The sequence below is a fragment of the Lactuca virosa genome, chromosome 1 (genome assembly GCF_052849685.1).
Source record: "Lactuca virosa cultivar CGN04683 chromosome 1, Lactuca_virosa_CGN04683_v6, whole genome shotgun sequence".
NCBI classification, from domain to species: Eukaryota; Viridiplantae; Streptophyta; class Magnoliopsida; order Asterales; family Asteraceae; genus Lactuca; species Lactuca virosa.
The window spans coordinates 263,260,901-263,281,995 of NC_136426.1; the positions used below are offsets into that span (position 1 = coordinate 263,260,901).

General features: G+C 47.5%; 61 non-coding genes across 61 annotated transcripts; all 61 read left to right on the forward strand.

Annotated features, from left to right (window-relative positions):
- Positions 1-48: 48 nt before the first annotated feature.
- On the forward strand, positions 49-167 carry LOC145148753 (5S ribosomal RNA). The gene has a single exon (XR_013729624.1). It is a non-coding gene; the product is annotated as a 5S ribosomal RNA (ribosomal RNA).
- A 226-nt stretch (positions 168-393) lies between these two features.
- On the forward strand, positions 394-512 carry LOC145152451 (5S ribosomal RNA). Its single transcript, XR_013732972.1, has one exon. It is a non-coding gene; the product is annotated as a 5S ribosomal RNA (ribosomal RNA).
- Positions 513-743: 231 nt separating this feature from the next.
- LOC145148765 (5S ribosomal RNA) lies at positions 744-862 on the forward strand. The gene has a single exon (XR_013729635.1). It is a non-coding gene; the product is annotated as a 5S ribosomal RNA (ribosomal RNA).
- A 226-nt stretch (positions 863-1,088) lies between these two features.
- Positions 1,089-1,207, forward strand: LOC145148779 (5S ribosomal RNA). The gene has a single exon (XR_013729647.1). It is a non-coding gene; the product is annotated as a 5S ribosomal RNA (ribosomal RNA).
- A 230-nt stretch (positions 1,208-1,437) lies between these two features.
- LOC145148790 (5S ribosomal RNA) lies at positions 1,438-1,556 on the forward strand. The gene has a single exon (XR_013729658.1). It is a non-coding gene; the product is annotated as a 5S ribosomal RNA (ribosomal RNA).
- Positions 1,557-1,785: 229 nt separating this feature from the next.
- Positions 1,786-1,904, forward strand: LOC145148802 (5S ribosomal RNA). Its single transcript, XR_013729669.1, has one exon. It is a non-coding gene; the product is annotated as a 5S ribosomal RNA (ribosomal RNA).
- A 231-nt stretch (positions 1,905-2,135) lies between these two features.
- Positions 2,136-2,254, forward strand: LOC145148813 (5S ribosomal RNA). The gene has a single exon (XR_013729680.1). It is a non-coding gene; the product is annotated as a 5S ribosomal RNA (ribosomal RNA).
- Positions 2,255-2,481: 227 nt separating this feature from the next.
- Positions 2,482-2,600, forward strand: LOC145153987 (5S ribosomal RNA). Its single transcript, XR_013734475.1, has one exon. It is a non-coding gene; the product is annotated as a 5S ribosomal RNA (ribosomal RNA).
- Positions 2,601-2,830: 230 nt separating this feature from the next.
- On the forward strand, positions 2,831-2,949 carry LOC145153988 (5S ribosomal RNA). Its single transcript, XR_013734476.1, has one exon. It is a non-coding gene; the product is annotated as a 5S ribosomal RNA (ribosomal RNA).
- Positions 2,950-3,179: 230 nt separating this feature from the next.
- LOC145148826 (5S ribosomal RNA) lies at positions 3,180-3,298 on the forward strand. The gene has a single exon (XR_013729692.1). It is a non-coding gene; the product is annotated as a 5S ribosomal RNA (ribosomal RNA).
- Positions 3,299-3,527: 229 nt separating this feature from the next.
- On the forward strand, positions 3,528-3,646 carry LOC145148837 (5S ribosomal RNA). The gene has a single exon (XR_013729703.1). It is a non-coding gene; the product is annotated as a 5S ribosomal RNA (ribosomal RNA).
- A 227-nt stretch (positions 3,647-3,873) lies between these two features.
- Positions 3,874-3,992, forward strand: LOC145148848 (5S ribosomal RNA). The gene has a single exon (XR_013729714.1). It is a non-coding gene; the product is annotated as a 5S ribosomal RNA (ribosomal RNA).
- A 227-nt stretch (positions 3,993-4,219) lies between these two features.
- LOC145148860 (5S ribosomal RNA) lies at positions 4,220-4,338 on the forward strand. The gene has a single exon (XR_013729725.1). It is a non-coding gene; the product is annotated as a 5S ribosomal RNA (ribosomal RNA).
- A 227-nt stretch (positions 4,339-4,565) lies between these two features.
- Positions 4,566-4,684, forward strand: LOC145153144 (5S ribosomal RNA). Its single transcript, XR_013733668.1, has one exon. It is a non-coding gene; the product is annotated as a 5S ribosomal RNA (ribosomal RNA).
- Positions 4,685-4,913: 229 nt separating this feature from the next.
- Positions 4,914-5,032, forward strand: LOC145148872 (5S ribosomal RNA). The gene has a single exon (XR_013729736.1). It is a non-coding gene; the product is annotated as a 5S ribosomal RNA (ribosomal RNA).
- A 230-nt stretch (positions 5,033-5,262) lies between these two features.
- On the forward strand, positions 5,263-5,381 carry LOC145155373 (5S ribosomal RNA). Its single transcript, XR_013735817.1, has one exon. It is a non-coding gene; the product is annotated as a 5S ribosomal RNA (ribosomal RNA).
- Positions 5,382-5,610: 229 nt separating this feature from the next.
- LOC145154505 (5S ribosomal RNA) lies at positions 5,611-5,729 on the forward strand. The gene has a single exon (XR_013734978.1). It is a non-coding gene; the product is annotated as a 5S ribosomal RNA (ribosomal RNA).
- A 227-nt stretch (positions 5,730-5,956) lies between these two features.
- LOC145148883 (5S ribosomal RNA) lies at positions 5,957-6,075 on the forward strand. Its single transcript, XR_013729747.1, has one exon. It is a non-coding gene; the product is annotated as a 5S ribosomal RNA (ribosomal RNA).
- A 227-nt stretch (positions 6,076-6,302) lies between these two features.
- LOC145153145 (5S ribosomal RNA) lies at positions 6,303-6,421 on the forward strand. Its single transcript, XR_013733669.1, has one exon. It is a non-coding gene; the product is annotated as a 5S ribosomal RNA (ribosomal RNA).
- Positions 6,422-6,649: 228 nt separating this feature from the next.
- On the forward strand, positions 6,650-6,768 carry LOC145148895 (5S ribosomal RNA). Its single transcript, XR_013729759.1, has one exon. It is a non-coding gene; the product is annotated as a 5S ribosomal RNA (ribosomal RNA).
- Positions 6,769-6,998: 230 nt separating this feature from the next.
- On the forward strand, positions 6,999-7,117 carry LOC145144303 (5S ribosomal RNA). The gene has a single exon (XR_013725314.1). It is a non-coding gene; the product is annotated as a 5S ribosomal RNA (ribosomal RNA).
- A 230-nt stretch (positions 7,118-7,347) lies between these two features.
- Positions 7,348-7,466, forward strand: LOC145153989 (5S ribosomal RNA). Its single transcript, XR_013734477.1, has one exon. It is a non-coding gene; the product is annotated as a 5S ribosomal RNA (ribosomal RNA).
- Positions 7,467-7,697: 231 nt separating this feature from the next.
- LOC145154262 (5S ribosomal RNA) lies at positions 7,698-7,816 on the forward strand. The gene has a single exon (XR_013734742.1). It is a non-coding gene; the product is annotated as a 5S ribosomal RNA (ribosomal RNA).
- Positions 7,817-8,046: 230 nt separating this feature from the next.
- LOC145148906 (5S ribosomal RNA) lies at positions 8,047-8,165 on the forward strand. The gene has a single exon (XR_013729770.1). It is a non-coding gene; the product is annotated as a 5S ribosomal RNA (ribosomal RNA).
- A 229-nt stretch (positions 8,166-8,394) lies between these two features.
- On the forward strand, positions 8,395-8,513 carry LOC145148917 (5S ribosomal RNA). The gene has a single exon (XR_013729781.1). It is a non-coding gene; the product is annotated as a 5S ribosomal RNA (ribosomal RNA).
- A 229-nt stretch (positions 8,514-8,742) lies between these two features.
- On the forward strand, positions 8,743-8,861 carry LOC145144829 (5S ribosomal RNA). Its single transcript, XR_013725831.1, has one exon. It is a non-coding gene; the product is annotated as a 5S ribosomal RNA (ribosomal RNA).
- A 228-nt stretch (positions 8,862-9,089) lies between these two features.
- On the forward strand, positions 9,090-9,208 carry LOC145153990 (5S ribosomal RNA). Its single transcript, XR_013734478.1, has one exon. It is a non-coding gene; the product is annotated as a 5S ribosomal RNA (ribosomal RNA).
- A 230-nt stretch (positions 9,209-9,438) lies between these two features.
- Positions 9,439-9,557, forward strand: LOC145153991 (5S ribosomal RNA). Its single transcript, XR_013734479.1, has one exon. It is a non-coding gene; the product is annotated as a 5S ribosomal RNA (ribosomal RNA).
- Positions 9,558-9,788: 231 nt separating this feature from the next.
- On the forward strand, positions 9,789-9,907 carry LOC145139564 (5S ribosomal RNA). Its single transcript, XR_013721941.1, has one exon. It is a non-coding gene; the product is annotated as a 5S ribosomal RNA (ribosomal RNA).
- Positions 9,908-10,134: 227 nt separating this feature from the next.
- On the forward strand, positions 10,135-10,253 carry LOC145148929 (5S ribosomal RNA). Its single transcript, XR_013729792.1, has one exon. It is a non-coding gene; the product is annotated as a 5S ribosomal RNA (ribosomal RNA).
- Positions 10,254-10,483: 230 nt separating this feature from the next.
- LOC145148941 (5S ribosomal RNA) lies at positions 10,484-10,602 on the forward strand. Its single transcript, XR_013729803.1, has one exon. It is a non-coding gene; the product is annotated as a 5S ribosomal RNA (ribosomal RNA).
- Positions 10,603-10,832: 230 nt separating this feature from the next.
- LOC145153146 (5S ribosomal RNA) lies at positions 10,833-10,951 on the forward strand. The gene has a single exon (XR_013733670.1). It is a non-coding gene; the product is annotated as a 5S ribosomal RNA (ribosomal RNA).
- Positions 10,952-11,180: 229 nt separating this feature from the next.
- On the forward strand, positions 11,181-11,299 carry LOC145155968 (5S ribosomal RNA). The gene has a single exon (XR_013736395.1). It is a non-coding gene; the product is annotated as a 5S ribosomal RNA (ribosomal RNA).
- Positions 11,300-11,529: 230 nt separating this feature from the next.
- On the forward strand, positions 11,530-11,648 carry LOC145143720 (5S ribosomal RNA). Its single transcript, XR_013724750.1, has one exon. It is a non-coding gene; the product is annotated as a 5S ribosomal RNA (ribosomal RNA).
- Positions 11,649-11,879: 231 nt separating this feature from the next.
- On the forward strand, positions 11,880-11,998 carry LOC145148952 (5S ribosomal RNA). Its single transcript, XR_013729814.1, has one exon. It is a non-coding gene; the product is annotated as a 5S ribosomal RNA (ribosomal RNA).
- A 229-nt stretch (positions 11,999-12,227) lies between these two features.
- On the forward strand, positions 12,228-12,346 carry LOC145155374 (5S ribosomal RNA). Its single transcript, XR_013735818.1, has one exon. It is a non-coding gene; the product is annotated as a 5S ribosomal RNA (ribosomal RNA).
- Positions 12,347-12,573: 227 nt separating this feature from the next.
- On the forward strand, positions 12,574-12,692 carry LOC145148963 (5S ribosomal RNA). The gene has a single exon (XR_013729825.1). It is a non-coding gene; the product is annotated as a 5S ribosomal RNA (ribosomal RNA).
- A 227-nt stretch (positions 12,693-12,919) lies between these two features.
- Positions 12,920-13,038, forward strand: LOC145155750 (5S ribosomal RNA). Its single transcript, XR_013736179.1, has one exon. It is a non-coding gene; the product is annotated as a 5S ribosomal RNA (ribosomal RNA).
- A 226-nt stretch (positions 13,039-13,264) lies between these two features.
- On the forward strand, positions 13,265-13,383 carry LOC145153147 (5S ribosomal RNA). The gene has a single exon (XR_013733671.1). It is a non-coding gene; the product is annotated as a 5S ribosomal RNA (ribosomal RNA).
- A 229-nt stretch (positions 13,384-13,612) lies between these two features.
- On the forward strand, positions 13,613-13,731 carry LOC145148975 (5S ribosomal RNA). Its single transcript, XR_013729836.1, has one exon. It is a non-coding gene; the product is annotated as a 5S ribosomal RNA (ribosomal RNA).
- A 230-nt stretch (positions 13,732-13,961) lies between these two features.
- On the forward strand, positions 13,962-14,080 carry LOC145155375 (5S ribosomal RNA). Its single transcript, XR_013735819.1, has one exon. It is a non-coding gene; the product is annotated as a 5S ribosomal RNA (ribosomal RNA).
- Positions 14,081-14,310: 230 nt separating this feature from the next.
- On the forward strand, positions 14,311-14,429 carry LOC145143767 (5S ribosomal RNA). Its single transcript, XR_013724797.1, has one exon. It is a non-coding gene; the product is annotated as a 5S ribosomal RNA (ribosomal RNA).
- Positions 14,430-14,657: 228 nt separating this feature from the next.
- LOC145153148 (5S ribosomal RNA) lies at positions 14,658-14,776 on the forward strand. Its single transcript, XR_013733672.1, has one exon. It is a non-coding gene; the product is annotated as a 5S ribosomal RNA (ribosomal RNA).
- Positions 14,777-15,004: 228 nt separating this feature from the next.
- Positions 15,005-15,123, forward strand: LOC145148987 (5S ribosomal RNA). Its single transcript, XR_013729847.1, has one exon. It is a non-coding gene; the product is annotated as a 5S ribosomal RNA (ribosomal RNA).
- Positions 15,124-15,352: 229 nt separating this feature from the next.
- On the forward strand, positions 15,353-15,471 carry LOC145148998 (5S ribosomal RNA). Its single transcript, XR_013729859.1, has one exon. It is a non-coding gene; the product is annotated as a 5S ribosomal RNA (ribosomal RNA).
- A 230-nt stretch (positions 15,472-15,701) lies between these two features.
- On the forward strand, positions 15,702-15,820 carry LOC145153788 (5S ribosomal RNA). The gene has a single exon (XR_013734280.1). It is a non-coding gene; the product is annotated as a 5S ribosomal RNA (ribosomal RNA).
- Positions 15,821-16,049: 229 nt separating this feature from the next.
- LOC145145934 (5S ribosomal RNA) lies at positions 16,050-16,168 on the forward strand. The gene has a single exon (XR_013726884.1). It is a non-coding gene; the product is annotated as a 5S ribosomal RNA (ribosomal RNA).
- Positions 16,169-16,399: 231 nt separating this feature from the next.
- On the forward strand, positions 16,400-16,518 carry LOC145145935 (5S ribosomal RNA). Its single transcript, XR_013726885.1, has one exon. It is a non-coding gene; the product is annotated as a 5S ribosomal RNA (ribosomal RNA).
- Positions 16,519-16,745: 227 nt separating this feature from the next.
- On the forward strand, positions 16,746-16,864 carry LOC145143521 (5S ribosomal RNA). The gene has a single exon (XR_013724554.1). It is a non-coding gene; the product is annotated as a 5S ribosomal RNA (ribosomal RNA).
- Positions 16,865-17,092: 228 nt separating this feature from the next.
- Positions 17,093-17,211, forward strand: LOC145149010 (5S ribosomal RNA). The gene has a single exon (XR_013729871.1). It is a non-coding gene; the product is annotated as a 5S ribosomal RNA (ribosomal RNA).
- Positions 17,212-17,441: 230 nt separating this feature from the next.
- LOC145140490 (5S ribosomal RNA) lies at positions 17,442-17,560 on the forward strand. The gene has a single exon (XR_013722186.1). It is a non-coding gene; the product is annotated as a 5S ribosomal RNA (ribosomal RNA).
- A 231-nt stretch (positions 17,561-17,791) lies between these two features.
- Positions 17,792-17,910, forward strand: LOC145149021 (5S ribosomal RNA). Its single transcript, XR_013729883.1, has one exon. It is a non-coding gene; the product is annotated as a 5S ribosomal RNA (ribosomal RNA).
- A 230-nt stretch (positions 17,911-18,140) lies between these two features.
- On the forward strand, positions 18,141-18,259 carry LOC145149032 (5S ribosomal RNA). The gene has a single exon (XR_013729894.1). It is a non-coding gene; the product is annotated as a 5S ribosomal RNA (ribosomal RNA).
- Positions 18,260-18,486: 227 nt separating this feature from the next.
- LOC145149044 (5S ribosomal RNA) lies at positions 18,487-18,605 on the forward strand. Its single transcript, XR_013729906.1, has one exon. It is a non-coding gene; the product is annotated as a 5S ribosomal RNA (ribosomal RNA).
- Positions 18,606-18,834: 229 nt separating this feature from the next.
- LOC145153523 (5S ribosomal RNA) lies at positions 18,835-18,953 on the forward strand. The gene has a single exon (XR_013734025.1). It is a non-coding gene; the product is annotated as a 5S ribosomal RNA (ribosomal RNA).
- A 231-nt stretch (positions 18,954-19,184) lies between these two features.
- Positions 19,185-19,303, forward strand: LOC145152680 (5S ribosomal RNA). Its single transcript, XR_013733207.1, has one exon. It is a non-coding gene; the product is annotated as a 5S ribosomal RNA (ribosomal RNA).
- A 228-nt stretch (positions 19,304-19,531) lies between these two features.
- On the forward strand, positions 19,532-19,650 carry LOC145143988 (5S ribosomal RNA). Its single transcript, XR_013725011.1, has one exon. It is a non-coding gene; the product is annotated as a 5S ribosomal RNA (ribosomal RNA).
- Positions 19,651-19,879: 229 nt separating this feature from the next.
- LOC145143574 (5S ribosomal RNA) lies at positions 19,880-19,998 on the forward strand. Its single transcript, XR_013724605.1, has one exon. It is a non-coding gene; the product is annotated as a 5S ribosomal RNA (ribosomal RNA).
- Positions 19,999-20,228: 230 nt separating this feature from the next.
- Positions 20,229-20,347, forward strand: LOC145155754 (5S ribosomal RNA). Its single transcript, XR_013736183.1, has one exon. It is a non-coding gene; the product is annotated as a 5S ribosomal RNA (ribosomal RNA).
- Positions 20,348-20,576: 229 nt separating this feature from the next.
- On the forward strand, positions 20,577-20,695 carry LOC145149055 (5S ribosomal RNA). The gene has a single exon (XR_013729917.1). It is a non-coding gene; the product is annotated as a 5S ribosomal RNA (ribosomal RNA).
- Positions 20,696-20,924: 229 nt separating this feature from the next.
- LOC145149067 (5S ribosomal RNA) lies at positions 20,925-21,043 on the forward strand. Its single transcript, XR_013729929.1, has one exon. It is a non-coding gene; the product is annotated as a 5S ribosomal RNA (ribosomal RNA).
- The last annotated feature ends 52 nt before the right edge of the window (positions 21,044-21,095 follow it).

The window sequence follows — 21,095 nt, forward strand, 5'->3', positions numbered from 1 at the left end:
GTTCTGCGTCTTTTAAGACATACAAGCAATAAGCATGGATAGTATTTCGGGTGCGATCATACCAGCACTAATGCACCGGATCCCATCAGAACTCCGCAGTTAAGCGTGCTTGGGCGAGAGTAGTACTAGGATGGGTGACCCCCTGGGAAGTCCTCGTGTTGCACCCCCTCTTTTTCGTTATCCGTTTGCGTTTTTTTAGATTTTACGTGCGGTTTTTTTTTGTTTTTTTTTCTTGCTATTTCTATGCTCGGGTGGCCTCCGTTTCAAGGTTCACGGTCTTCGTATTTTTGGAACGGAGCCGATCGGTCACGTGGGTCCCACGCCTCGCTTACGAAAACAAAGGAGGTTCTGCGTCTTTTAAGACATAAAAGCAATAAGCATGGATAGTATTTCGGGTGCGATCATACCAGCACTAATGCACCGGATCCCATCAGAACTCCGTAGTTAAGCGTGCTTGGGCGAGAGTAGTACTAGGATGGGTGACCCCCTGGGAAGTCCTCGTGTTGCACCCCCCCTTTTTCGTTGCCCGTTTGCGTTTTTTTAGATTTTACGTGCGGTTTTTTTTTTGTTTTTTTTTCTTTCTAGCTATTTCTATGCTCGGGTGGCCTCCGCTTCATGGTTCATGGTTTTCGTATTTTTGGAACGGAGCCGATCGGTCACGTGGGTCCCACGCCTCGCTTACGAAAACAAAGGAGGTTCTGCGTCTTTTAAGACATAAAAGCAATAAGCATGGATAGTATTTCGGGTGCGATCATACCAGCACTAATGCACCGGATCCCATCAGAACTCCGCAGTTAAGCGTGCTTGGGCGAGAGTAGTACTAGGATGGGTGACCCCCTGGGAAGTCCTCGTGTTGCACCCCCCTTTTTCGTTGTCCGTTTGCGTTTTTTTAGATTTTACGGCGGTTTTTTTTTTGTTTTTTTTTTCTTGCTATTTCTATGCTCGGGTGGCCTCCGTTTCAAGGTTCACGGTCTTCGTATTTTTGGAACGGAGCCGATCGGTCACGTGGGTCCCACGCCTCGCGTACGAAAACAAAGGAGGTTCTGTGTCTTTTAAGACATACAAGCAATAAGCATGGACAGTATTTCGGGTGCGATCATACCAGCACTAATGCACCGGATCCCATCAGAACTCCGCAGTTAAGCGTGCTTGGGCGAGAGTAGTACTAGGATGGGTGACCCCCTGGGAAGTCCTCGTGTTGCACCCCCCTTTTTCGTTGTCCGTTTGCGTTTTTTTAGATTTTACGTGCGGTTTTTTTTTTGTTTTTTTTTCTTTCTTTCTATTTCTATGCTCGGGTGGCCTCCGTTTCATGGTTCATGGTCTTCGTATTTTTGGAACGGAGCCGATCGGTCACGTGGGTCCCACGCCTCGCGTACGAAAACAAAGGAGGTTCTGCGTCTTTTAAGACATACAAGCAATAAGCATGGATAGTATTTCGGGTGCGATCATACCAGCACTAATGCACCGGATCCCATCAGAACTCCGCAGTTAAGCGTGCTTGGGCGAGAGTAGTACTAGGATGGGTGACCCCCTGGGAAGTCCTCGTGTTGCACCCCCCTTTTTCGTTGTCCGTTTGCGTTTTTCTAGATTTTACGTGCGGTTTTTTTTTGTTTTTTTTTCTTTCTTGCTATTTCTATGCTCGGGTGGCCTCCGCTTCATGGTTGATGGTTTTCGTATTTTTGGAACGGAGCCGATCGGTCACGTGGGTTCCACGCCTCACGTACGAAAACAAAGGAGGTTCTGCGTCTTTTAAGACATAAAAGCAATGAGCATGGATAGTATTTCGGGTGCGATCATACCAGCACTAATGCACCGGATCCCATCAGAACTCCGCAGTTAAGCGTGCTTGGGCGAGAGTAGTACTAGGATGGGTGACCCCCTGGGAAGTCCTCGTGTTGCACCCCCCCTTTTTCGTTGTCCGTTTGCGTTTTTTTAGATTTTACGTGCGGTTTTTTTTTGTTTTTTTTTTCTTTCTTGCTATTTCTATGCTCGGGTGGCCTCCGCTTCATGGTTGATGGTTTTCGTATTTTTGGAACGGAGCGGATCGGTCACGTGGGTTCCACGCCTCGCGTACGAAAACAAAGGAGGTTCTGCGTCTTTTAAGACATAAAAGCAATAAGCATGGATAGTATTTCGGGTGCGATCATACCAGCACTAATGCACCGGATCCCATCAGAACTCCGCAGTTAAGCGTGCTTGGGCGAGAGTAGTACTAGGATGGGTGACCCCCTGGGAAGTCCTCGTGTTGCACCCCCCCTTTTTCGTTGTCCGTTTGCGTTTTTTTAGATTTTACGTGCGGTTTTTTTTTGTTTTTTTTTTCTTGCTATTTCTATGCTCGGGTGGCCTCCGTTTCAAGGTTCATGGTCTTCGTATTTTTGGAACGGAGCCGATCGGTCACGTGGGTCCCACGACTCGCGTACGAAAACAAAGGAGGTTCTGTGTCTTTTAAGACATACAAGCAATAAGCATGGACAGTATTTCGGGTGTGATCATACCAGCACTAATGCACCGGATCCCATCAGAACTCCGCAGTTAAGCGTGCTTGGGCGAGAGTAGTACTAGGATGGGTGACCCCCTGGGAAGTCCTCGTGTTGCACCCCCCTTTTTCGTTGTCCGTTTGCGTTTTTTTAGATTTTACGTGCGGTTTTTTTTTGTTTTTTTTTTCTTTCTTGCTATTTCTATCCTCGGGTGGCCTCCGTTTCATGGTTCGTGGTCTTCGTATTTTTGGAACGGAGCCGATCGGTCACGTGGGTCCCACGCCTCGCGTACGAAAACAAAGGAGGTTCTGCGTCTTTTAAGACATACAAGCAATAAGCATGGATAGTATTTCGGGTGTGATCATACCAGCACTAATGCACCGGATCCCATCAGAACTCCGCAGTTAAGCGTGCTTGGGCGAGAGTAGTACTAGGATGGGTGACCCCCTGGGAAGTCCTCGTGTTGCACCCCCCTTTTTCGTTGTCCGTTTGCGTTTTTTTAGATTTTACGTGCGGTTTTTTTTTGTTTTTTTTTTCTTTCTTGCTATTTCTATGCTCGGGTGGCCTCCGTTTCATGGTTCATGGTCTTCGTATTTTTGGAACGGAGCCGATCGGTCACGTGGGTCCCACGCCTCGCGTACGAAAACAAAGGAGGTTCTGCGTCTTTTAAGACATACAAGCAATAAGCATGGATAGTATTTCGGGTGCGATCATACCAGCACTAATGCACCGGATCCCATCAGAACTCCGCAGTTAAGCGTGCTTGGGCGAGAGTAGTACTAGGATGGGTGACCCCCTGGGAAGTCCTCGTGTTGCACCCCCCTTTTTCGTTGTCCGTTTGCGTTTTTTTAGATTTTACGTGCTGTTTTTTTTTGTTTTTTTTTCTTTCTTGCTATTTCTATGCTCGGGTGGCCTCCGCTTCATGGTTGATGGTTTTCGTATTTTTGGAACGGAGCCGATCGGTCACGTGGGTTCCACGCCTCGCGTACGAAAACAAAGGAGGTTCTGCGTCTTTTAAGACATAAAAGCAATAAGCATGGATAGTATTTCGGGTGCGATCATACCAGCACTAATGCACCGGATCCCATCAGAACTCCGCAGTTAAGCGTGCTTGGGCGAGAGTAGTACTAGGATGGGTGACCCCCTGGGAAGTCCTCGTGTTGCACCCCCTCTTTTTCGTTGTCCGTTTGCGTTTTTTTAGATTTTACGTGCGGTTTTTTTTTGTTTTTTTTTTCTTGCTATTTCTATGCTCGGGTGGCCTCCGTTTCATGGTTCATGGTCTTCGTATTTTTGGAACGGAGCCGATCGGTCACGTGGGTCCCACGCCTCGCGTACGAAAACAAAGGAGGTTCTGCGTCTTTTAAGACATACAAGCAATAAGCATGGATAGTATTTCGGGTGCGATCATACCAGCACTAATGCACCGGATCCCATCAGAACTCCGCAGTTAAGCGTGCTTGGGCGAGAGTAGTACTAGGATGGGTGACCCCCTGGGAAGTCCTCGTGTTGCACCCCCCTTTTTCGTTGTCCGTTTGCGTTTTTTTAGATTTTACGTGCGTTTTTTTTTTGTTTTTTTTTTTCTTGCTATTTCTATGCTCGGGTGGCCTCCGTTTCATGGTTCATGGTCTTCGTATTTTTGGAACGGAGCCGATCGGTCACGTGGGTCCCACGCCTCGCGTACGAAAACAAAGGAGGTTCTGTGTCTTTTAAGACATACAAGCAATAAGCATGGACAGTATTTCGGGTGCGATCATACCAGCACTAATGCACCGGATCCCATCAGAACTCCGCAGTTAAGCGTGCTTGGGCGAGAGTAGTACTAGGATGGGTGACCCCCTGGGAAGTCCTCGTGTTGCACCCCCCCTTTTTCGTTGTCCGTTTGCGTTTTTTTAGATTTTACGGCGGTTTTTTTTTTGTTTTTTTTTTCTTGCTATTTCTATGCTCGGGTGGCCTCCGTTTCAAGGTTCACGGTCTTCGTATTTTTGGAACGGAGCCGATCGGTCACGTGGGTCCCACGCCTCACGTACGAAAACAAAGGAGGTTCTGTGTCTTTTAAGACATACAAGCAATAAGCATGGACAGTATTTCGGGTGCGATCATACCAGCACTAATGCACCGGATCCCATCAGAACTCCGCAGTTAAGCGTGCTTGGGCGAGAGTAGTACTAGGATGGGTGACCCCATGGGAAGTCCTCGTGTTGCACCCCCCTTTTTCGTTGTCCGTTTGCGTTTTTTTAGATTTTACGTGCGTTTTTTTTTTTGTTTTTTTTCTTTCTTTCTATGTCTATGCTCGGGTGGCCTCCGCTTCATGGTTGATGGTCTTCGTATTTTTGGAACGGAGCTGATCGGTCACGTGGGTCCCACGCCTCGCGTACGAAAACAAAGGAGTTTCTGCGTCTTTTAAGACATACAAGCAATAAGCATGGATAGTATTTTGGGTGCGATCATACCAGCACTAATGCACCGGATCCCATCAGAACTCCGCAGTTAAGCGTGCTTGGGCGAGAGTAGTACTAGGATGGGTGACCCCCTGGGAAGTCCTCGTGTTGCACCCCCCTTTTTCGTTGTCCGTTTGCGTTTTTTTAGATTTTACGTGCGGTTTTTTTTTGTTTTTTTTTTCTTTCTTGCTATTTCTATGCTCGGGTGGCCTCCGTTTCATGGTTCATGGTCTTCGTATTTTTGGAACGGAGCCGATCGGTCACGTGGGTCCCACGCCTCGCGTACGAAAACAAAGGAGGTTCTGCGTCTTTTAAGACATACAAACAATAAGCATGGATAGTATTTTGGGTGCGATCATATCAGCACTAATGCACCGGATCCCATCAGAACTCCGCAGTTAAGCGTGCTTGGGCGAGAGTAGTACTAGGATGGGTGACCCCCTGGGAAGTCCTCGTGTTGCACCCCCCTTTTTCGTTGTCCATTTGCGTTTTTTTAGATTTTACGTGCGGTTTTTTTTTGTTTTTTTTTCTTTCTTGCTATTTCTATGCTCGGGTGGCCTCCGCTTCATGGTTGATGGTTTTCGTATTTTTGGAACGGAGCCGATCGGTCACGTGGGTCCCACGCCTCGCGTACGAAAACAAAGGAGGTTCTGCGTCTTTTAAGACATACAAGCAATAAGCATGGATAGTATTTCGGGTGCGATCATACCAGCACTAATGCACCGGATCCCATAAGAACTCCGCAGTTAAGCGTGCTTGGGCGAGAGTAGTACTAGGATGGGTGACCCCCTGGGAAGTCCTCGTGTTGCACCCCCCCTTTTTCGTTGTCCGTTTGCGTTTTTTTAGATTTTACGTGCGGTTTTTTTTTGTTTTTTTTTTCTTGCTATTTCTATGCTCGGGTGGCCTCCGTTTCATGGTTCATGGTCTTCGTATTTTTGGAACGGAGCCGATCGGTCACGTGGGTCCCACGCCTCGCGTACGAAAACAAAGGAGGTTCTGTGTCTTTTAAGACATACAAGCAATAAGCATGGACAGTATTTCGGGTGCGATCATACCAGCACTAATGCACCGGATCCCATCAGAACTCCGCAGTTAAGCGTGCTTGGGCGAGAGTAGTACTAGGATGGGTGACCCCCTGGGAAGTCCTCGTGTTGCACCCCCCCTTTTTCGTTGTCCGTTTGCGTTTTTTTAGATTTTACGGCGGTTTTTTTTTTGTTTTTTTTTTCTTGCTATTTCTATGCTCGGGTGGCCTCCGTTTCAAGGTTCACGGTCTTCGTATTTTTGGAACGGAGCCGATCGGTCACGTGGGTCCCACGCCTCGCGTACGAAAACAAAGGAGGTTCTGTGTCTTTTAAGACATACAAGCAATAAGCATGGACAGTATTTCGGGTGCGATCATACCAGCACTAATGCACCGGATCCCATCAGAACTCCGCAGTTAAGCGTGCTTGGGCGAGAGTAGTACTAGGATGGGTGACCCCATGGGAAGTCCTCGTGTTGCACCCCCTTTTTTCGTTGTCCGTTTGCGTTTTTTTAGATTTTACGTGCGTTTTTTTTTTGTTTTTTTTCTTTCTTTCTATGTCTATGCTCGGGTGGCCTCCGCTTCATGGTTCATGGTCTTCGTATTTTTGGAACGGACCTGATCGGTCACGTGGGTCCCACGCCTCGCGTACGAAAACAAAGGAGTTTCTGCGTCTTTTAAGACATACAAGCAATAAGCATGGATAGTATTTTGGGTGCGATCATACCAGCACTAATGCACCGGATCCCATCAGAACTCCGCAGTTAAGCGTGCTTGGGCGAGAGTAGTACTAGGATGGGTGACCCCCTGGGAAGTCCTCGTGTTGCACCCCCCTTTTTCGTTGTCCGTTTGCGTTTTTTTAGATTTTACGTGCGGTTTTTTTTTCTTTTTTTTTTCTTTCTTTCTATTTCTATGCTCGGGTGGCCTCCGTTTCATGGTTCATGGTCTTCGTATTTTTGGAACGGAGCCGATCGGTCACGTGGGTCCCACGCCTCGCGTACGAAAACTAAGGAGGTTCTGCGTCTTTTAAGACATACAAACAATAAGCATGGATAGTATTTCGTGTGCGATCATATCAGCACTAATGCACCGGATCCCATCAGAACTCCGCAGTTAAGCGTGCTTGGGCGAGAGTAGTACTAGGATGGGTGACCCCCTGGGAAGTCCTCGTGTTGCACCCTCCTTTTTCGTTGTCCGTTTGCGTTTTTTTAGATTTTACGTGCGGTTTTTTTTTGTTTTTTTTTTCTTTCTTGCTATTTCTATGCTCGGGTGGCCTCCGCTTCATGGCTGATGGTTTTCGTATTTTTGGAACGGAGCGGATCGGTCACGTGGGTTCCACGCCTCGCGTACGAAAACAAAGGAGGTTCTGCGTCTTTTAAGACATAAAAGCAATAAGCATGGATAGTATTTCGGGTGTGATCATACCAGCACTAATGCACCGGATCCCATCAGAACTCCGCAGTTAAGCGTGCTTGGGCGAGAGTAGTACTAGGATGGGTGACCCCCTGGGAAGTCCTCGTGTTGCACCCCCCCTTTTTCGTTGTCCGTATGCGTTTTTTTAGATTTTACGTGCGGTTTTTTTTTGTTTTTTTTTTCTTTCTTGCTATTTCTATGCTCGGGTGGCCTCCGTTTCATGGTTCATGGTCTTCGTATTTTTGGAACGGAGCCGATCGGTCACGTGGGTCCCACGCCTCGCGTACGAAAACAAAGGAGGTTCTGCGTCTTTTAAGACATACAAACAATAAGCATGGATAGTATTTCGGGTGCGATTATACCAGCACTAATGCACCGGATCCCATCAGAACTCCGCAGTTAAGCGTGCTTGGGCGAGAGTAGTACTAGGATGGGTGACCCCCTGGGAAGTCCTCGTGTTGCACCCCCCTTTTTCGTTGTCCGTTTGCGTTTTTTTAGATTTTACGTGCGGTTTTTTTTTTGTTTTTTTTTCTTTCTTGCTATTTCTATGCTCGGGTGGCCTCCGTTTCATGGTTCATGGTCTTCGTATTTTTGGAACGGAGCCGATCGGTCACGTGGGTCCCACGCCTCGCGTACGAAAACAAAGGAGGTTCTGCGTCTTTTAAGACATACAAGCAATAAGCATGGATAGTATTTCGGGTGCGATCATACCAGCACTAATGCACCGGATCCCATCAGAACTCCGCAGTTAAGCGTGCTTGGGCGAGAGTAGTACTAGGATGGGTGACCCCCTGGGAAGTCCTCGTGTTGCACCCCCCTTTTTCGTTGTCCGTTTGCGTTTTTCTAGATTTTACGTGCGGTTTTTTTTTGTTTTTTTTTCTTTCTTGCTATTTCTATGCTCGGGTGGCCTCCGCTTCATGGTTGATGGTTTTCGTATTTTTGGAACGGAGCCGATCGGTCACGTGGGTTCCACGCCTCACGTACGAAAACAAAGGAGGTTCTGCGTCTTTTAAGACATAAAAGCAATGAGCATGGATCGTATTTCGGGTGCGATCATACCAGCACTAATGCACCGGATCCCATCAGAACTCCGCAGTTAAGCGTGCTTGGGCGAGAGTAGTACTAGGATGGGTGACCCCCTGGGAAGTCCTCGTGTTGCACCCCCCCTTTTTCGTTGTCCGTTTGCGTTTTTTTAGATTTTACGTGCTGTTTTTTTTGTTTTTTTTTCTTTCTTGCTATTTCTATGCTCGGGTGGCCTCCGCTTCATGGTTGATGGTTTTCGTATTTTTGGAACGGAGCGGATCGGTCACGTGGGTTCCACGCCTCGCGTACGAAAACAAAGGAGGTTCTGCGTCTTTTAAGACATAAAAGCAATAAGCATGGATAGTATTTCGGGTGCGATCATACCAGCACTAATGCACCGGATCCCATCAGAACTCCGCAGTTAAGCGTGCTTGGGCGAGAGTAGCACTAGGATGGGTGACCCCCTGGGAAGTCCTCGTGTTGCACCCCCCCTTTTTCGTTGTCCGTTTGCGTTTTTTTAGATTTTACGTGCGGTTTTTTTTTTGTTTTTTTTTTCTTGCTATTTCTATGCTCGGGTGGCCTCCGTTTCAAGGTTCATGGTCTTCGTATTTTTGGAACGGAGCCGATCGGTCACGTGGGTCCCACGACTCGCGTACGAAAACAAAGGAGGTTCTGTGTCTTTTAAGACATACAAGCAATAAGCATGGACAGTATTTCGGGTGTGATCATACCAGCACTAATGCACCGGATCCCATCAGAACTCCGCAGTTAAGCGTGCTTGGGCGAGAGTAGTACTAGGATGGGTGACCCCCTGGGAAGTCCTCGTGTTGCACCCCCCTTTTTCGTTGTCCGTTTGCGTTTTTTTAGATTTTACGTGCGGTTTTTTTTTGTTTTTTTTTTCTTTCTTGCTATTTCTATCCTCGGGTGGCCTCCGTTTCATGGTTCGTGGTCTTCGTATTTTTGGAACGGAGCCGATCGGTCACGTGGGTCCCACGCCTCGCGTACGAAAACAAAGGAGGTTCTGCGTCTTTTAAGACATACAAGCAATAAGCATGGATAGTATTTCGGGTGTGATCATACCAGCACTAATGCACCGGATCCCATCAGAACTCCGCAGTTAAGCGTGCTTGGGCGAGAGTAGTACTAGGATGGGTGACCCCCTGGGAAGTCCTCGTGTTGCACCCCCCTTTTTCGTTGTCCGTTTGCGTTTTTTTAGATTTTACGTGCTGTTTTTTTTTTTGTTTTTTTTTCTTTCTTGCTATTTCTATGCTCGGGTGGCCTCCGCTTCATGGTTGATGGTTTTCGTATTTTTGGAACGGAGCCGATCGGTCACGTGGGTTCCACGCATCGCGTACGAAAACAAAGGAGGTTCTGCGTCTTTTAAGACATAAAAGCAATAAGCATGGATAGTATTTCGGGTGCGATCATACCAGCACTAATGCACCGGATCCCATCAGAACTCCGCAGTTAAGCGTGCTTGGGCCAGAGTAGTACTAGGATGGGTGACCCCCTGGGAAGTCCTTGTGTTGCACCCCCTCTTTTTCGTTGTCCGTTTGCGTTTTTTTAGATTTTACGTGCGGTTTTTTTTTGTTTTTTTTTTCTTGCTATTTCTATGCTCGGGTGGCCTCCGTTTCATTGTTCATGGTCTTCGTATTTTTGGAACGGAGCCGATCGGTCACGTGGGTCCCACGCCTCGCGTACGAAAACAAAGGAGGTTCTGCGTCTTTTAAGACATACAAGCAATAAGCATGGATAGTATTTCGGGTGCGATCATACCAGCACTAATGCACCGGATCCCATCAGAACTCCGCAGTTAAGCGTGCTTGGGCGAGAGTAGTACTAGGATGGGTGACCCCCTGGGAAGTCCTCGTGTTGCACCCCCCTTTTTCGTTGTCCGTTTGCGTTTTTTTAGATTTTACGTGCGGTTTTTTTTTTGTTTTTTTTTCTTTCTTGCTATTTCTATGCTCGGGTGGCCTCCGTTTCATGGTTCATGGTCTTTGTATTTTTGGAACGGAGCCGATCGGTCACGTGGGTCCCACGCCTCGCGTACGAAAACAAAGGAGGTTCTGCGTCTTTTAAGACATACAAGCAATAAGCATGGATAGTATTTCGGGTGCGATCATACCAGCACTAATGCACCGGATCCCATCAGAACTCCGCAGTTAAGCGTGCTTGGGCGAGAGTAGTACTAGGATGGGTGACCCCCTGGGAAGTCCTCGTGTTGCACCCCCCTTTTTCGTTATCCGTTTGCGTTTTTTTAGATTTTACGTGCGGTTTTTTTTTTGTTTTTTTTTCTTTCTTTCTATTTCTATGCTCGGGTGGCCTCCGCTTCATGGTTGATGGTTTTCGTATTTTTGGAACGGAGCCGATCGGTCACGTGGGTTCCACGCCTCGCGTACGAAAATAAAGGAGGTTCTGCGTCTTTTAAGACATAAAAGCAATAAGCATAGATCGTATTTCGGGTGCGATCATACCAGCACTAATGCACCGGATCCCATCAGAACTCCGCAGTTAAGCGTGCTTGGGCGAGAGTAGTACTAGGATGGGTGACCCCATGGGAAGTCCTCGTGTTGCACCCCCCTTTTTCGTTGTCCGTTTGCGTTTTTTTAGATTTTACGTGCGTTTTTTTTTTTGTTTTTTTTCTTTCTTTCTATGTCTATGCTCGGGTGGCCTCCGCTTCATGGTTGATAGTCTTCGTATTTTTGGAACGGAGCTGATCGGTCACGTGGGTCCCACGCCTCGCGTACGAAAACAAAGGAGTTTCTGCGTCTTTTAAGACATACAAGCAATAAGCATGGATAGTATTTTGGGTGCGATCCTACCAGCACTAATGCACCGGATCCCATCAGAACTCCGCAGTTAAGCGTGCTTGGGCGAGAGTAGTACTAGGATGGGTGACCCCCTGGGAAGTCCTCGTGTTGCACCCCCCTTTTTCGTTGTCCGTTTGCGTTTTTTTAGATTTTACGTGCGGTTTTTTTTTGTTTTTTTTTTCTTTCTTGCTATTTCTATGCTCGGGTGGCCTCCGTTTCATGGTTCATGGTCTTGGTATTTTTGGAACGGAGCCGATCGGTCACGTGGGTCCCACGCCTCGCGTACGAAAACAAAGGAGGTTATGTGTCTTTTAAGACATACAAGCAATAAGAATGGACAGTATTTCGGGTGCGATCATACCAGCACTAATGCACCGGATCCCATCAGAACTCCGCAGTTAAGCGTGCTTAGGCGAGAGTAGTACTAGGATGGGTGACCCCATGGGAAGTCCTCGTGTTGCACCCCCCTTTTTCGTTGTCCGTTTGCGTTTTTTTAGATTTTACGTCCGTTTTTTTTTTTTTGTTTTTTTTCTTTCTTTCTATGTCTATGCTCGGGTGGCCTCCGCTTCATGGTTGATGGTCTTCGTATTTTTGGAACGGAGCTGATCGGTCACGTGGGTCCCACGCCTCGCGTACGAAAACAAAGGAGTTTCTGCGTCTTTTAAGACATACAAGCAATAAGCATGGATAGTATTTTGGGTGCGATCATACCAGCACTAATGCACCGGATCCCATCAGAACTCCGCAGTTAAGCGTGCTTGGGCGAGAGTAGTACTAGGATGGGTGACCCCCTGGGAAGTCCTCGTGTTGCACCCCCTTTTTCGTTGTCCGTTTGCGTTTTTTTAGATTTTACGTGCGGTTTTTTTTTGTTTTTTTTTTCTTTCTTGCTATTTCTATGCTCGGGTGGCCTCCGTTTCATGGTTCATGGTCTTCGTATTTTTGGAACGGAGCCGATCGGTCACGTGGGTCCCACGCCTCGCGTACGAAAACAAAGGAGGTTCTGCGTCTTTTAAGACATACAAACAATAAGCATGGATAGTATTTCGGGTGCGATCATATCAGCACTAATGCACCGGATCCCATCAGAACTCCGCAGTTAAGCGTGCTTGGGCGAGAGTAGTACTAGGATGGGTGACCCCCTGGGAAGTCCTCGTGTTGCACCCCCCTTTTTCGTTGTCCATTTGCGTTTTTTTAGATTTTACGTGCGGTTTTTTTTTGTTTTTTTTTTTCTTGCTATTTCTATGCTCGGGTGGCCTCCGCTTCATGGTTGATGGTTTTCGTATTTTTGGAACGGAGCCGATCGGTCACGTGGGTCCCACGCCTCGCGTACGAAAACAAAGGAGGTTCTGCGTCTTTTAAGACATACAAGCAATAAGCATGGATAGTATTTCGGGTGCGATCATACCAGCACTAATGCACCGGATCCCATCAGAACTCCGCAGTTAAGCGTGCTTGGGCGAGAGTAGTACTAGGATGGGTGACCCCCTGGGAAGTCCTCGTGTTGCACCCCCCCTTTTTCGTTGTCCGTTTGCGTTTTTTTAGATTTTACGTGCGGTTTTTTTTTGTTTTTTTTTTCTTGCTATTTCTATGCTCGGGTGGCCTCCGTTTCATGGTTCATGGTCTTCGTATTTTTGGAACGGAGCCGATCGGTCACGTGGGTCTCACGCCTCGCGTACGAAAACAAAGGAGGTTCTGTGTCTTTTAAGACATACAAGCAATAAGCATGGACAGTATTTCGGGTGCGATCATACCAGCACTAATGCACCGGATCCCATCAGAACTCCGCAGTTAAGCGTGCTTGGGCGAGAGTAGTACTAGGATGGGTGACCCCCTCGGAAGTCCTCGTGTTGCACCCCCCCTTTTTCGTTGTCCGTTTGCGTTTTTTTAGATTTTACGGCGGTTTTTTTTTTGTTTTTTTTTCTTGCTATTTCTATGCTCGGGTGGCCTCCGTTTCAAGGTTCACGGTCTTCGTATTTTTGGAACGGAGCCGATCGGTCACGTGGGTCCCACGCCTCGCGTACGAAAACAAAGGAGGTTCTGTGTCTTTTAAGACATACAAGCAATAAGCATGGACAGTATTTCGGGTGCGATCATACCAGCACTAATGCACCGGATCCCATCAGAACTCCGCAGTTAAGCGTGCTTGGGCGAGAGTAGTACTAGGATGGGTGACCCCATGGGAAGTCCTCGTGTTGCACCCCCCTTTTTCGTTGTCCGTTTGCGTTTTTTTTAGATTTTACGTGCGTTTTTTTTTTGTTTTTTTTCTTTCTTTCTATGTCTATGCTCGGGTGGCCTCCGCTTCATGGTTGATGGTCTTCGTATTTTTGGAACGGAGCTGATCGGTCACGTGGGTCCCACGCCTCGCGTACGAAAACAAAGGAGTTTCTGCGTCTTTTAAGACATACAAGCAATAAGCATGGATAGTATTTTGGGTGCGATCATACCAGCACTAATGCACCGGATCCCATCAGAACTCCGCAGTTAAGCGTGCTTGGGCGAGAGTAGTACTAGGATGGGTGACCCCCTGGGAAGTCCTCGTGTTGCACCCCCCTTTTTCGTTGTCCGTTTGCGTTTTTTTAGATTTTACGTGCGGTTTTTTTTTGTTTTTTTTTTCTTTCTTGCTATTTCTATGCTCGGGTGGCCTCCGTTTCATGGTTCATGGTCTTCGTATTTTTGGAACGGAGCCGATCGGTCACGTGGGTCCCACGCCTCGCGTACGAAAACAAAGGAGGTTCTGCGTCTTTTAAGACATACAAACAATAAGCATGGATAGTATTTCGGGTGCGATCATATCAGCACTAATGCACCGGATCCCATCAGAACTCCGCAGTTAAGCGTGCTTGGGCGAGAGTAGTACTAGGATGGGTGACCCCCTGGGAAGTCCTCGTGTTGCACCCCCCTTTTTCGTTGTCCGTTTGCGTTTTTTTAGATTTTACGTGCGGTTTTTTTTTGTTTTTTTTTTCTTTCTTGCTATTTCTATGCTCGGGTGGCCTCCGCTTCATGGCTGATGGTTTTCGTATTTTTGGAACGGAGCGGATCGGTCACGTGGGTTCCACGCCTCGCGTACGAAAACAAAGGAGGTTCTGCGTCTTTTAAGACATAAAAGCAATAAGCATGGATAGTATTTCGGGTGTGATCATACCAGCACTAATGCACCGGATCCCATCAGAACTCTGCAGTTAAGCGTGCTTGGGCGAGAGTAGTACTAGGATGGGTGACCCCTTGGGAAGTCCTCGTGTTGCACCCCCCCTTTTTCGTTGTCCGTATGCGTTTTTTTAGATTTTACGTGCGGTTTTTTTTTTGTTTTTTTTTTCTTGCTATTTCTATGCTCGGGTGGCCTCCGTTTCAAGGTTCACGGTCTTCGTATTTTTGGAACGGAGCCGATCGGTCACGTGGGTCCCACGCCTCGCGTACGAAAAGAAAGGAGGTTCTGTGTCTTTTAAGACATACAAGCAATAAGCATGGACAGTATTTCGGGTGCGATCATACCAGCACTAATGCACCGGATCCCATCAGAACTCCGCAGTTAAGCGTGCTTGGGCGAGAGTAGTACTAGGATGGGTGACCCCATGGGAAGTCCTCGTGTTGCACCCCCCTTTTTCGTTGTCCGTTTGCGTTTTTTTAGATTTTACGTGCGTTTTTTTTTTGTTTTTTTTCTTTCTTGCTATGTCTATGCTCGGGTGGCCTCCGCTTCATGGTTGATGGTCTTCGTATTTTTGGAACGGAGCTGATCGGTCACGTGGGTCCCACGCCTCGCGTACGAAAACAAAGGAGTTTCTGCGTCTTTTAAGACATACAAGCAATAAGCATGGATAGTATTTTGGGTGCGATCATACCAGCACTAATGCACCGGATCCCATCAGAACTCCGCAGTTAAGCGTGCTTGGGCGAGAGTAGTACTAGGATGGGTGACCCCCTGGGAAGTCCTCGTGTTGCACCCCCCTTTTTCGTTGTCCGTTTGCGTTTTTTTAGATTTTACGTGCGGTTTTTTTTTGTTTTTTTTTCTTTCTTGCTATTTCTATGCTCGGGTGGCCTCCGTTTCATGGTTCATGGTCTTCGTATTTTTGGAACGGAGCCGATCGGTCACGTGGGTCCCACGCCTCGCGTACGAAAACAAAGGAGGTTCTGCGTCTTTTAAGACATACAAACAATAAGCATGGATAGTATTTCGGGTGCGATCATACCAGCACTAATGCACCGGATCCCATCAGAACTCCGCAGTTAAGCGTGCTTGGGCGAGAGTAGTACTAGGATGGGTGACCCCCTGGGAAGTCCTCGTGTTGCACCCCCCTTTTTCGTTGTCCGTTTGCGTTTTTTTTAGATTTTACGTGCGGTTTTTTTTTTGTTTTTTTTCTTTCTTGCTATTTCTATGCTCGGGTGGCCTCCGTTTCATGGTTCATGGTCTTCGTATTTTTGGAACGGAGCCGATCGGTCACGTGGGTCCCACGCCTCGCGTACGAAAACAAAGGAGGTTCTGCGTCTTTTAAGACATACAAGCAATAAGCATGGATATTATTTCGGGTGCGATCATACCAGCACTAATGCACCGGATCCCATCAGATCTCCGCAGTTAAGCGTGCTTGGGCGAGAGTAGTACTAGGATGGGTGACCCCCTGGGAAGTCCTCGTGTTGCACCCCCCTTTTTCGTTGTCCGCTTGCGTTTTTTTAGATTTTACGTGCGGTTTTTTTTTGTTTTTTTTTCTTTCTTGCTATTTCTATGCTCGGGTGGCCTCCGCTTCATGGTTGATGGTTTTCGTATTTTTGGAACGGAGCCGATCGGTCACGTGGGTTCCACGCCTCGCGTACGAAAACAAAGGAGGTTCTGCGTCTTTTAAGACATAAAAGCAATAAGCATGGATAGTATTTCGGGTGCGATCATACCAGCACTAATGCACCGGATCCCATCAGAATTCCGTAGGTAAGCGTGCTTGGGCGAGAGTAGTACTAGGATGGGTGACCCCCTGGGAAGTCCTCGTGTTGCACCCCCCCTTTTTCGTTGTCCGTTTGCGTTTTTTTAGATTTTACGTGCGGTTTTTTTTTGTTTTTTTTTTCTTTCTTGCTATATCTATGCTCGGGTGGCCTCCGCTTCATGGTTGATGGTTTTCGTATTTTTGGAACGGAGCGGATCGGTCACGTGGGTTCCACGCCTCGCGTACGAAAACAAAGGAGGTTCTGCGTGTTTTAAGACATAAAAGCAATAAGCATGGATAGTATTTCGGGTGCGATCATACCAGCACTAATGCACCGGATACCATCAGAACTCCGCAGTTAAGCGTGCTTGGGCGAGAGTAGTACTTGGATGGGTGACCCCCTGGGAAGTCCTCGTGTTGCACCCCCCCTTTTTCGTTGTCCGTTTGCGTTTTTTTAGATTTTACGTGCGGTTTTTTTTTGTTTTTTTTTTCTTGCTATTTCTATGCTCGGGTGGCCTCCGTTTCAAGGTTCATGGTCTTCGTATTTTCGGAACGGAGCCGATCGGTCACGTGGGTCCCACGACTCGCGTACGAAAACAAAGGAGGTTCTGTGTCTTTTAAGACATACAAGCAATAAGCATGGACAGTATTTCGGGTGTGATCATACCAGCACTAATGCACCGGATCCCATCAGAACTCTGCAGTTAAGCGTGCTTGGGCGAGAGTAGTACTAGGATGGGTGACCCCATGGGAAGTCCTCGTGTTGCACCCCCTTTTTCGTTGTCCGTTTGCGTTTTTTTAGATTTTACGTGCGTTTTTTTTTTGTTTTTTTTTCTTTCTTGCTATTTCTATGCTCGGGTGGCCTCCGCTTCATGGTTGATGGTCTTCGTATTTTTGGAACGGAGCGGATCGGTCACGTGGGTCCCACGCCTCGCGTACGAAAACAAAGGAGTTTCTGCGTCTTTTAAGACATACAAGCAATAAGCATGGATAGTATTTTGGGTGCGATCATACCAGCACTAATGCACCGGATCCCATCAGAACTCCGCAGTTAAGCGTGCTTGGGCGAGAGTAGTACTAGGATGGGTGACCCCCTGGGAAGTCCTCGTGTTGCACCCCCCTTTTTCGTTGTCCGTTTGCATTTTTTTAGATTTTACGTGCGGTTTTTTTTTGTTTTTTTTTTCTTTCTTGCTATTTCTATCCTCGGGTGGCCTCCGTTTCATGGTTCGTGGTCTTCGTATTTTTGGAACGGAGCCGATCGGTCACGTGGGTCCCACGCCTCGCGTACGAAAACAAAGGAGGTTCTGCGTCTTTTAAGACATACAAGCAATAAGCATGGATAGTATTTCGGGTGCGATCAGACCAGCACTAATGCACCGGATCCCATCAGAACTCCGCAGTTAAGCGTGCTTGGGCGAGAGTAGTACTAGGATGGGTGACCCCCTGGGAAGTCCTCGTGTTGCACCCACCTTTTTCGTTGTCCGTTTGCGTTTTTTTAGATTTTACGTGCGGTTTTTTTTTGTTTTTTTTTTTCTTTCTTGCTATTTCTATGCTCGGGTGGCCTCCGTTTCATGGTTCATGGTCTTCGTATTTTTGGAACGGAGCCGATCGGTCACGTGGGTCCCACGCCTCGCGTACGAAAACAAAGGAGGTTCTGCGTCTTTTAAGACATACAAGCAATAAGCATGGATAGTATTTCGGGTGCGATCATACCAGCACTAATGCACCGGATCCCATCAGAACTCCGCAGTTAAGCGTGCTTGGGCGAGAGTAGTACTAGGATGGGTGACCCCCTGGGAAGTCCTCGTGTTGCACCCCCCTTTTTCGTTGTCCGTTTGCGTTTTTTTAGATTTTACGTGCTGTTTTTTTTTGTTTTTTTTTTCTTTCTTGCTATTTCTATGCTCGGGTGGCCTCCGCTTCATGGTTGATGGTTTTCGTATTTTTGGAACGGAGCCGATCGGTCACGTGGGTTCCACGCCTCGCGTACGAAAACAAAGGAGGTTCTGCGTCTTTTAAGACATACAAGCAATAAGCATGGATAGTATTTCGGGTGCGATCATACCAGCACTAATGCACCGGATCCCATCAGAACTCCGCAGTTAAGCGTGCTTGGGCGAGAGTAGTACTAGGATGGGTGACCCCCTGGGAAGTCCTCGTGTTGCACCCCCCCTTTTTCGTTGTCCGTTTGCGTTTTTTTAGATTTTACGTGCGGTTTTTTTTTGTTTTTTTTTTCTTGCTATTTCTATGCTCGGGTGGCCTCCGTTTCATGGTTCATGGTCTTCGTATTTTTGGAACGGAGCCGATCGGTCACGTGGGTCCCACGCCTCGCGTACGAAAACAAAGGAGGTTCTGCGTCTTTTAAGACATACAAGCAATAAGCATGGATAGTATTTCGGGTGCGATCATACCAGCACTAATGCACCGGATCCCATCAGAACTCCGCAGTTAAGCGTGCTTGGGCGAGAGTAGTACTAGGATGGGTGACCCCCTGGGAAGTCCTCGTGTTGCACCCCCCTTTTTCGTTGTCCGCTTGCGTTTTTTTAGATTTTACGTGCGGTTTTTTTTTGTTTTTTTTTCTTTCTTGCTATTTCTATGCTCGGGTGGCCTCCGCTTCATGGTTGATGGTTTTCGTATTTTTGGAACGGAGCCGATCGGTCACGTGGGTTCCACGCCTCGCGTACGAAAACAAAGGAGGTTCTGCGTCTTTTAAGACATAAAAGCAATAAGCATGGATAGTATTTCGGGTGCGATCATACCAGCACTAATGCACCGGATCCCATCAGAACTCCGCAGTTAAGCGTGCTTGGGCGAGAGTAGTACTAGGATGGGTGACCCCCTGAGAAGTCCTCGTGTTGCACCCCCCCTTTTTCGTTGTCCGTTTGCGTTTTTTTAGATTTTACGTGCGGTTTTTTTTTGTTTTTTTTTTCTTTCTTGCTATTTCTATGCTCGGGTGGCCTCCGCTTCATGGTTGATGGTTTTCGTATTTTTGGAACGGAGCGGATCGGTCACGTGGGTTCCACGCCTCGCGTACGAAAACAAAGGAGGTTCTGCGTCTTTTAAGACATAAAAGCAATAAGCATGGATAGTATTTAGGGTGCGATCATACCAGCACTAATGCACCGGATCCCATCAGAACTCCGCAGTTAAGCGTGCTTGGGCGAGAGTAGTACTTGGATGGGTGACCCCCTGGGAAGTCCTCGTGTTGCACCCCCCCTTTTTCGTTGTCCGTTTGCGTTTTTTTAGATTTTACGTGCGGTTTTTTTTTCGTTTTTTTTTTCTTGCTATTTCTATGCTCGGGTGGCCTCCGTTTCAAGGTTCATGGTCTTCGTATTTTTGGAACGGAGCCGATCGGTCACGTGGGTCCCACGACTCGCGTACGAAAACAAAGGAGGTTCTGTGTCTTTTAAGACATACAAGCAATAAGCATGGACAGTATTTCGGGTGTGATCATACCAGCACTAATGCACCAGATCCCATCAGAACTCCGCAGTTAAGCGTGCTTGGGCGAGAGTAGTACTAGGATGGGTGACCCCATGGGAAGTCCTCGTGTTGCACCCCCTTTTTCGTTGTCCGTTTGCGTTTTTTTAGATTTTACGTGCGTTTTTTTTTTTGTTTTTTTTTCTTTCTTGCTATTTCTATGCTCGGGTGGCCTCCGCTTCATGGTTGATGGTCTTCGTATTTTTGGAACGGAGCGGATCGGTCACGTGGGTCCCACGCCTCGCGTACGAAAACAAAGGAGTTTCTGCGTCTTTTAAGACATACAAGCAATAAGCATGGATAGTATTTTGGGTGCGATCATACCAGCACTAATGCACCGGATCCCATCAGAACTCCGCAGTTAAGCGTGCTTGGGCGAGAGTAGTACTAGGATGGGTGACCCCCTGGGAAGTCCTCATGTTGCACCCCCCTTTTTCGTTGTCCGTTTGCGTTTTTTTAGATTTTACGTGCGGTTTTTTTTTGTTTTTTTTTTCTTTCTTGCTATTTCTATCCTCGGGTGGCCTCCATTTCATGGTTCGTGGTCTTCGTATTTTTGGAACGGAGCCGATCGGTCACGTGGGTCCCACGCCTCGCGTACGAAAACAAAGGAGGTTCTGCGTCTTTTAAGACATACAAGCAATAAGCATGGATAGTATTTCGGGTGCGATCAGACCAGCACTAATGCACCGGATCCCATCAGAACTCCGCAGTTAAGCGTGCTTGGGCGAGAGTAGTACTAGGATGGGTGACCCCCTGGGAAGTCCTCGTGTTGCACCCCCCTTTTTCGTTGTCCGTTTGCGTTTTTTTAGATTTTACGTGCGGTTTTTTTTTGTTTTTTTTTCTTACTTGCTATTTCTATGCTCGGGTGGCCTCCGTTTCATGGTTCATGGTCTTCGTATTTTTGGAACGGAGCCGATCGGTCACGTGGGTCCCACGCCTCGCGTACGAAAACAAAGGAGGTTCTGCGTCTTTTAAGACATACAAGCAATAAGCATGGATAGTATTTCGGGTGCGATCATACCAGCACTAATGCACCGGATCCCATCAGAACTCCGCAGTTAAGCGTGCTTGGGCGAGAGTAGTACTAGGATGGGTGACCCCCTGGGAAGTCCTCGTGTTGCACCCCCCTTTTTCGTTGTCCGTTTTCGTTTTTTTAGATTTTACGTGCTGTTTTTTTTTGTTTTTTTTTCTTTCTTGCTATTTCTATGCTCGGGTGGCCTCCGCTTCATGGTTGATGGTTTTCGTATTTTTGGAACGGAGCCGATCGGTCACGTGGGTTCCACGCCTCGCGTACGAAAACAAAGGAGGTTCTGCGTCTTTTAAGACATAAAAGCAATAAGCATGGATAGTATTTCGGGTGCGATCATACCAGCACTAATGCACCGGATCCCATCAGAACTCCGCAGTTAAGCGTGCTTGGGCGAGAGTAGTACTAGGATGGGTGACCCCCTGGGAAGTCCTCGTGTTGCACCCCCCTTTTTCGTTGTCCGTTTGCGTTTTTTTAGATTTTACGTGCGGTTTTTTTT